This window comes from Fringilla coelebs, assembly GCF_963513975.1.
Source record: "Fringilla coelebs genome assembly, chromosome: 1".
Taxonomy (NCBI): Eukaryota; Metazoa; Chordata; class Aves; order Passeriformes; family Fringillidae; genus Fringilla; species Fringilla coelebs.
In genome coordinates, this window is record NC_140028.1 from 18,970,289 (window position 1) to 18,981,052 (window position 10,764).

Below are 10,764 nucleotides of genomic sequence, written 5' to 3' on the forward strand. Positions count from 1 at the left end.
GTGATGGAAAACAGTTGCATTTTCAGGTGCCTACATCAAAAATTTAAACCTGCTATGTCTTCTACAGCTGCACTCTAACCCTTGAGACTTCTCAATTCCCCCTATGCCTAAATGCCCAATTTCATACATGCAGGCTGAACTTTGCAGGAGCTGAAGCTGTGTTCCTTTTCCTGGAGTCCATCCTACCTGGTGGGCACTCTCTGAGGTCTGTCCCATCAGGAAAACAAACCAAGAAGAGGGAATTTCCAGCTGTACAGCCTGAGTGCATGCCCAGGACATTTAACACCAGGCTTACATCCCTGTTTTTCCTGATTTTAGAGCAAGGATTTGAACCTCCACATCTCACCTCTCAGAGGGCATTAGGAGGCTTTTCCAGTTTTGCAATTCCTAAATGATTTTTGGATCAGGTCTGCTCTGGGAAGTTTGATAACTGCTCCCATATAATCAATGTTTAAGTGCTTTTTTCAAAGCAAACCATCTGTATCTAAGGAAAGGAACAGTCTATTGTTTGGGAATCCAGCAACCCCAACACAAATGCTTTCTGTACCTTGTACACAATATGATGCAGTTTATGGAGAGGTTTTGGTGTGACAAGAACTCTCCAGCAGTATAAACAAAGTGGATTTATTTTCACTGAGGTATCAGCTAGTGATATCTGACAGATAAGAGGTACCTGCAACAGGAATCATTCTTAGCAAAGCTCTGCTAACTGCTTACTTCAGGTGGTTTACTCAAAGGGCAGCTTTATTCTACTGCTTATTTGAACAAGTTATGAAGTATTGCAGGATTTTTTTGTCCACAGTCTCACACTAGACATATATGATGTATATAGTTTGGGTTTTAACATATATTTTTTTACTAAAAATACTAAATTTTTTCTTTAGCTACTCTGGTGTGTTTTCTCTATTAACATACTACTTGCTTTTATGAAAAACTCTCTCCAGAGTATCTTGCTGGAAGTTTGAAAAAGCAAATAATGAAAATTATTATGTTGTGTGTGTTGCAGAGTCAAATGGAAAAACAGTTGTTGATAATTTGGCATTTAATTAAACATGCTGCAGCTACCTCAGCCAAATCTCTCGCCTGGTGTAAACAACACTACCAGGTTAGATGTTAAAATAATATTTATAATATAATTTTTATGGCCTCTGTTCTCCTGGATCTGGGATTGTACAGTCATGACAGTTTATCAGCCTCATTAGACTGTCCCCAACCAGGCTCAGATCTTCTGCCCTCAGGCTCCCTAAGCAGTCTCAGACCTGACACCTCAAAACAAGTGTCCATCTCACTTGGCCTTTCTGGGCCAGCTCAGAAGACCCACCACTCATTTTCTCAGTTGAGAGGCATGGACTCGCTGGAGTGAGCGCAGCAGAGGGGGACCAGAGGATCTCACTTGGGAGAAGATGCTGAGAAAGCTGGGACTGTCCAGTCTGGGAAAGAGAAGGCTCAAGGGGATCTTATATATATAAATAAATACCTGGTGGGATGGGATGAAAAAGAGAAAGCAAATCTTCCCAGTGGGGTCTGGTGACAAGTTGAGAGGCAGTGGTCACAAACCTAAAAAATTAATTCAATCTGAACACAACCCCCCCCACTTTTTTACTCTGAGTATGATCAAACACATGTTGCCAGAAGTGTTCCTTGGACATACTCAAAAGCCATCTGGCCAACCAGCTGTTGCTACACGAGCAGGGAGGTTGGAGCAGGGGACTTTCAGAGGTCCATTCCAACCTCAGCCACCCTGCAGTTCTGTGATAGTTTCTTCATACATGAGACCACTGAAAGGAAATGTGCCAGTACCAAACACTGCAATGCATTCTGATTTAATACAAACCTATAACATGGAAATGCAGCTGTGCCAGAGCTATATCAGGCCCCAGAAATTGCTAGGAGTGTATTCCCCAAGGCTGGCATGACATGGGTCCAAGGTCTCGCCTAGTACAAACCATACACCTAAGAACAATAGTTGGAAATGTCCAAAATAAATTTCTCCCAGCAATTTCAATATGATTGTGGCCAGGATCTGGCACAGGACAGGATAGGGCTGAGTTCTAATGCAGGTCTTTAAGAAAGCTTGGTTTGATGGATCCTCTGAAGATGGAGTACTATCTTGTGTCTGATGTGAACATCTGACTCATACCCTGAGCATAAACATGGATGGAAGGGGTCCTGGAGGAATCATCTTCACTAAAGGAGGCTTGCATTTTGCATTTTACAGGAGCAAAGGGTTTTTTCAGAGCAAAACGTTTTTCAGGAGCAAACTTTAATGTAAGAATGATATATGGCTAGAGAGAGTGAGAAAAACATCAGTGGAATGGAAAAACATGCCCTGAGTCTTGCCAAGAGTTTCATGCTCCTACTCTATTGCTGCTCCTGCCACTGGTAAGCATGATTTGCTACCTTCCCTCCCTGTAAACTTACATAAGCTTTTCAAAACTTCTCCCCTCTTTCCATATTCCCTTTTAATAATGGCTGATTTTACAGCTGTGAGCTGTGGTTTCCTCTTTTTTAGCGGCTGCTGGATGCCCTGCTGCTGGCTGGGCAAGAGCTCCTGCTCCTGTCCCCTCCATGGATAATGCCATTTACCTTTCTCCAGATGTCTTCCAAGCAGGCAGGGGTCATTTTGGATAAAAAGTTAGCAAGATGGTTTCCTCACAAAAATATATGCTGTGATCCTGTCATCCTGGCCTTAGACATCTTTTGTGCCCACTGCTTTTTGCTCCAAGATCACATCCAAGCACAGAGAAAACTGAACTTTGGGAATTCGAATGCATGCACCCCCACAGCAGTAATTTCTTATACAAAAAGAAGAACGTGGGAAAACCCACCTAGCTAAACTGGTTTCATGTAGTGTTCCCTGCCTTTCCTTTCCACCCTCTTCCTGCAGATGATCATAATTTAAGCATCAAGCATCTCTCAAAAATATCTGTAGCGTTATGTGTGAATTATAAACTGAGGAGGCAAAGCAACATTTGCGCAGCCTTTCGCAGAGCCACAGCCTCCTCAGCTGACCCAGCAAGCAGTTACTTGGCTGCATCAGTGTATCAAATGACATCAGAGGAGCAGATACCAGCACAGAGCATCTTGGCATGGGTTGTCTTTAACAGCGCAGTCCGAGGCACCTGCAGGAGGCTCAGCAAACAGTGCTAGTGCTGGGCCACTTTTTGATCATGCTCTCATCCTTGACTTGTGAAGGGCATTTTTTAGAAGTCATGAAACCATAGGTAGCTGTAAGCCAGTGACCCACACTCTGCTCCCGTCATATATGCTAAAAAGCTAGCACGTGTCCAAGGCATCACATGGAGCTACTAAGGAAACTGATAGGGGAGCTGCGTTACAGTTGCCTGTGAGTGTTGTCCTCATCAGAGGTATTTGGGAGGCAGCAGCGTTCCTGCACCTCTCCAGAGAGCCACCCTAAGGGAGATGCTGCTTTAACAGTGTTGGAAAATATAGTCACCATGTGCACTTACTCACAGACATTTTGTCAAAGAACAGACCCAAATCTGTAATTTTCTTTTAAAAACCCCTCGTTAGGTCATGTCTTTCTTTGATACTGTCTCACACAGCTGGATAAACACATCATGTGGTGGATAAACACGTCATGGTGAACAGCTGGCTCATGGGTTGGGTACAAAGGGTTACAGTGAATGGGGTGACATCAGACTAGAGACCTGTCCCTAGTGGGGTTCTGCAGGGCTCCATCCTTGGCCCTGTGCTCTTCAGCATCTTCATAAATTACTTGGGACTGGAAGGGACACTGAGCCACTTTGCAGACAGTGCAAAACTAGAAGGAGCTGTTGAGTCCCATGAAGGAAGGGAGTCCCCACAGAGAAAACTCGACAAATTATAGAACTGGGCAATCACCAACCACCTGCAGTTCTACAAGGGACAGCGCTGAATTCCACTCCTGGGATGCAGCAACCCTGGATGTATGCACAGACTGGGCAATGAGGTGCTGGAGAGCAGTGCCATGGAAAAGGACCTGGGGACTCCTGGTCCTTGGCAAGTTGAAGAGGAGCCAGCAGTGCCCTGGCAGCCAGGAGGGCCAAGGGTGTCCTGCGGGCATCAGGCACAGCACCACCAGCCAGGCAGGAGGGGATTGTCCTGCTCTGCTCTGCACTGGGCCTCACCTCGAGTGCTGGAGGCAGTTTTGGGTGCCATGATATAAGAAAGATGTTAAACTGCTAGAGAGTGTCCAAGGGAGGGCAACAAAGATGCTGAAGGGCCTTGAGGGGAAGCTGTATGAGGAGTGGCTGAGGTCAATTGGTCTGTTCAGCCTGGAGGAGAGGAGACTGAGGAGAGACGTCACTGTGGTTACAACTTCCTCATGAGGGGAAGAGGAGGGGCAGGCACTGATCTCATCTCTGTGGTGCTTGGTCACAGGACCCAAGGGAATGGCCTGAATCTGTGTCAGGGGAGGTTTAGGTTGGATATTAGAAAAAGGTTCTTCACCCAGAGGGTGGCTGGGCACTGGAACAAGCTCCCCAGGGAAGTGGTCACAGCACCAGCCTGACAGAGTTCAAGAAAAATTTGGACAATGCTCTCAGGTACATAGTGTGACTTTTGGAAATGGTGCTGTGCAGGGCTGGGAGCTGGACTCAGTGATCCTTGTGGGTCTCTTCCAACTCAGCCTATTCTGTGATTCTGTGCAGTTATTTACAGGCTGAGCCATTCAGCTGGGGGGTGAGAGATGGATACTCAAGAAGGTCCTCAGCCTCAATGTACATTCAGATCCACATCTACTGCTCCCCAGGCACTGCTAGCCATGTGTCCTGCTAGCTGGAATCATCAAGAGTGCTTGGTGGACAATGTTTGCAGACAGAGCATGTTGTGGGCTGATTGCTCCAAAGGCAATTTATAGCTGAGGGCTCTCAGCCCCCCATTCCAAGGTGGTTTTCTGTAGTGGGACACATGGAGTGTTTTGGCAGTAACTGATGAATGCAAACATAAATCTTTTGGGGGACAGAAAACAGGGAGCCATGCCTGGATCTTTCCTAGAACGTGGGCTTCTTTCTCCTGCTTCTTTCTAGTCTAACAAATCCCGATTTCCTGGGATTGTTTCGATCACTTCATTCCCATTCTGCCTTCCACTACGAATTACTTAGGATACATTCAGAGCTGTAGGTTTTGATATCATGACACAAATGGGAAATAGTCAGTTGTGTAGTGTTAGGGTACTGTTGCTAACAAAGAAGTCCGCAGCTGTGCTTTGCAAGGACACCATTCCTGGATATTTTCTCAGAATGCATCTGATAAGCCACACTGGCAGGGCTAGGGGCATAGGTTGAATATAGTGATACACATTTCATGTTTTGCAATTAATGTTTGAGAATGTGTTTGCTGAAGAGGGTCGCAGCCTTCCACATTTGCCAGTATGAGGCAGAAGTAAAGCTTCCAGGATCTTTGAAATCAAGCTAAATGGTGCTATGGAGTTTGAAAATTCCTGCTGAGAAGCAAGCCAAGATTATTATTATTATTATTATTATTATTATTTTTTTTCCATTTTGCATTTAGGTGCAGCAATTCAGGTATAATTTCGTTGCAGACATTCAAATATGTTCTTCAGGGATTTAGCTCCTAGTTTCTACCCCATATGTATAAGGGGTATGAGACAAGGTACCTTATCTTTCCCTAACATTAAAAGCATCTTAAGTTTTGAAGGTGACACTTTATAAGAGGCCATCAGTAGCACAACACAAATTCCCTTTTAAAAATCCCTTGCCTGACACTGTCCCAGCTACATCCCTCTGCATCCCTCATGAGGGACAGAAAAAATGTGGATTTTGATACTTCAACAATTGCTTACTGTGCAAGATGCTGTTCCCCAGAAGTACTAAACAGCAGGGAGTGGACTTGGGCCCAGGGATATTCTTAGTTGTACTCACCAAGCCAGCTATCAGCCAGAAAATATTCAGCTGCCAGCTGTGTGCCAAACCAGCACTGGGGTAAAAGAGGGAGAGTCATGAGGGCATTGAAGATGATCAGTAGCTGTTTTTAGACTGAGCCATGTGATTTGTAATATTCCCTTTGTTAATTTTCATGCTAGTAAAAAAAAATCCTAACTTAGTATTTTCCCCAAGGAGAGAAGTTGACATTAAATAATGAAAATCAACACAGAGGTCCGGCTGATCTGAAACTATCCCTCAAAGTGATGATAAAAAACTTCAGTATTGAGTTCAGGGAAAGGAAAGTGAAATATCTGCATTTGGCATGGCCCCACATACTCCTCTGCTTTAAAGGGCTCAGTGGACAGAGAAAAACATCCAAAATAAAGTAGAAATGAAATCTTCTAGATTATCATATGTATTATTCTGCCAGAGCATGACTGAGTCCTTTAATACTCATTTAAGCCTTTCAGTCCCTAAGGAGCATGATTTATGGGCTTGCTGCTGATGATCAGGAGATAGGCATGGTTATAGGCTACAACCCCTTACGTACTGTGGTTCATGCTTTTGGCTCCAGCAGTCTTCTCAGCCCCTGGGGTCCTGCTGAAATGGCTGCCATCACAGTTTCTCTGCCCTATTCTCTAATTTAATTTTACTTTGAAGAAATGTTCTGAAGAATGATGACCTCAAATTTTCACTTTTTTCCCCTCATGGTTTATCTCTATTTTATTTTAAGGAAAGAAATCAGTCTAATTTTGGTTCCAGAAGATAGATATGGTACACTTCTCCAAAACTTGCAATGAAGTAAAGCTGACATTCGGCTCCCATAATGACTGGCAGGGTATAAAGCTCAAACAAAACAATATTTTATTGCGGTTTATTGCACTTTTTAAAAATTAAAAGCTGTATTTTGTGGCTCTCACATTTAAAAAATATGCCTTCAGTTCCATCTGTACAATTCCTCTGACAAAACTGAATGTAAGCTCTTTTGTTGCCCTTTCACCAAGACTCTTGGTTTCTGTTTAGGTATTTGTACAAGGTCACGTAGGGGGCTGGCATCCCAAGTGCACTGAGCCCATGCTCCCCTTTCCTATTCCTGTCACTATTTGCTCCTTCAGTGTAGGATCACCTACTGCTCCAGGCTCTCTCCTGAGCAGGGCTAAAGGAGGTGACAGTGTTTCAGAGAGAATGCTCATGACTTCTCTTTTCATTTCTTTTCCTGAGCTGTTTGCTCAATGTATAAGACAAGGAGTAAGCAACGATGTGACAGTGGAAAAGTACAATATTTTGCAGATTATAAAACTGTCTTGAACACATTTTTTTATTACTGGAGACAATTTTACTTTTGAAACTCAGTTTAGATTAACTACACAAATTTCAGGATTTTATCTAAGAATTCTCAAATGTCCAAAATTCTTTTTAAACTCCCTTCTTTATTATCATTTGGCAGAGATACGTCTTGTATATTCCAACAAGTATTGCAATCACTTTATTGCTAAATAGATATGCTGGAGAAAACATGCACTTTACATCACAACATTTAACACTTAGCCTTTATTCACATTAAATAGTAAATATCTCTAAATTACACTTGGAAGGCATCTCCAAAGCCAGTTACCAAATTAGAAGGCTATTAAGGAAAGATGTTGAATACAACATATATCTATGATGAACAATGCTTCTCTTACAACAAAATGAGCCACAAATTCTGACATTTCAATAAAAAAGTCTCCACCATATCACTTTTCTCACTTTGAAAGCCACTTTTGATTGTCATTGCTCATTGTGGTAACAATTCTGTTTACAGGTACACAATCATCTTTGCTCCCTTTCCTTCTGCAACCAACAGAAACAGTGGAAAAACAAACCAGACACTTCAAGATAATAGGCTTAGTCTCAGGGATATAATTTTTATGAAATATCTTAAATATTTTCTCCATTAGATGTATAAGTGATAAGGAAACAGAGGAAAAGCACAGTAGAAATAAAAAGTAAACATACATTTAAACCAGAACAGATTATAAATATATATAATTTTTAATATATTTATTATATATATATATATAATTCAATATATAAATATATATCTAAAAACATATATATATTCAGGTGTAAGAGGGAGCTTATAGGAAGATGGGATTTTCAGAGAAAAGCAAAAGGGCAATAATTACAACTTTCAATGAGGAAAGTTTTCTCTGGAGATATGGCAAAAATTTTCCCTATGAGGATGGACAATATTTTACTGTGGACAAGTCACCCAGAGAACCTGTGGAATCTTCCACCTTGAACTTTTTCAAACCTCAGCTAGATAAGGCTCTCAGTAACCTGACCTAACTTTGAAGTTAGCTCTGCTTTGAGCAAGAGATGGTCCCTTCCAAACTCAGCTACTCTGCGTTTTTTTGTGGAGGGAGGGGTGGGTTTCTATGTGTATGAGAGATAAAGCAGTGATTGCATAAAACCTAGGGTACATGATGTAAAATCTTGGTAAAAAACTATGCAAACACCAGCTCACCATTTCATCTTTGCATTCCAGATCCTTGTGAAGCTGTTTTGTTGAAGCCATACTAGAGCAAATTTAAACCCATATATGCGTGTTGCAAACCTCCTCTGTAGCTGTAGAGCCGTGAAAAGCATTGCAAAACAGAAAGCCTGAACTTTGGTATACATTAATTTTTCAGTAATTTTCTGATCTATATGCTAGCTAACTAAAATCACCATTCTCCAAAAGAAGTGGATTTGCTGCAGCTGCCAGGCAGGAATTTGAACTCTCACCTTCAGAATGCAGTATCCACACAGGAGGACACTGGCTCTTGCACACTCCAAGAGAAGCATTGTGTCCAAAGCTGGCAGGCAGGAACTGGTAGTGTGGTGCCAGTCCAAACTGGGAAAAGAGGGCATGCACCATTTAGAATATATTTTTGTTACTATTTTCTAGTTTTCTTTCTTTTATTTTTTTTTTTTCAGAAAGAACTGAAAATTATATTTGAGAGCTACTGAACTTATTTTAGAGATGTTAACCCCCTTTCCCCATCTTTTCTTCTTTGAGCCCTTAATAAAAACATATAGCCTTGATGAATTGATGGATTTGTTCTTTAGGCAAAACACTCATGGACATTGCTGGAAGCTCTGCAAGAGCAAAGTCTGCACAAGGAGGTAAAAAATCAAGGAGTTTGATCATGTTTCAGAGAGGGAGAAGAGTCAGAAGGGTGACAATCTTTTGATCTCCCCAGGGTTTGGATGGAGACGTGGGTGTCCAGAGGTGTGCAGGGCAGCCCTGTCAGCCTGTTTTGGGAGCCCATGGGTTTTATAGGACTGACAGATCACCAAGGCTGGCAGGGACCCTGGGGGCCCTGAGTGCAACCCCTTGCTAAAAGCAAGTACAATCAGCAGAGGCCACAGCAGGCTGCTTAAGGCCTTGCTGTAGGAAGGAGAGTCCACAACTTGTCTGGCCAAGCCACAGTTCTTATTCATCCTCAGAGGGAAAATTATTTTCTATTATACCCAGCACAAATCTCCCCTGTTTCAGTACATGAACATTGTCTCCTGTTCTTCTGTCCAGCACCTCCACAGGGTCCTGGCACTTTCTGCTCAGTAACCTCTTCATAGGTGTGGAAAGGAACAGTTTGGTCTCCTCTAAATCCTCTCCTTCAGGGTGAACAAGCCCAGCTTCTTCAGCTGTCCTTCACAGGACTAGTGCTCCAGCCCCCAAACCTTGTGGTTCTCCAGGAGTCTTGCTTTGATTTGGGAGACAGTCCTCCATTATTGTTATTATCATTTCAGTCAACATTTTGAAGAACTAATGAATTAAGTGTATTTTAAGAATTTGAAGAAGGTAAAAATTGACAGAAATAAAAAGTTTGAAGCTGGGTTTTATATATTTCTTTTTGAAGGTTAGATATAAAGCTTGTCAGATTCATTAATTTCTTTCACTGAAAATAGATGTCTTTTCTACTGCAATGTAAGGCTGCTAAGACTTGCATGTTATTGCTGAGATTCTGGTCTTAGGAAAGATCATGACTTTCACATAGCAATGAGTTGCCCAGCTATAAGAATATGGAGAAATTTCTACTAAAGAAAACCTTAGTGTTGCTCATTTGGAGATGATGAAGTTAGGATACTTACAGATCAATTCCTAGGGAGCCCAATAAGGAATTGAAAGATTCAATTACAATTACTTTATATCACAAAAGCAGCAGTGCTTTGGCTTTAATACAGCTGAAATGCAGAAGGTAAGATCTTTTACAGTCAGTTACTCTGTGGAGCCCAACACATAAAAATTAATTTTCTATGAACTAAAATTTAGTTCTAAAAAATAATATGATTTCTGACCTGTGTGTAATGAATCATCTCAGCACTATTCAAATACCTTAATTTGGCTGCTAAGAGTTTTGAGTGATCTATGTAAAATAAACCTGTTCTAGGCTATCCCCATTGCTAAAGCTGTTGCCCAGACTGTCATTGTCTGGTATTTCAATTATTGCCACATCATCCACTTGGGCCTTGACTAAAGCATTCTTTCTATGACTGTTAATTGAACATGCTCAGATAATTTTCCCAGCTCCTGCCTGTGACAAAGCCGGCCCCAGAGTGAGTGCAGCGTTCACTGGAGCTGCAGTACACGAGGTGCCATATCTACAGCCATCTCCTCTCTGGTAACTGGTGTGGAGCTGCAGAGACAGAGGTCACCATGTCCTACAGAACTCATCCCAGTACTTTTCCCTCCTCTGATTTTTAATCTCTTGGAGCCCCCGACTTTTTTCCCTCTGAATGCAAAAATGTTCTGGGCTCTGCAGATCCTGGTTTGGCTTCCAGGCCACTGACACCACACTTTGACAGACATCAGTACTCTTCAGTGCCCGCAGGACACCTGTCATCAAGT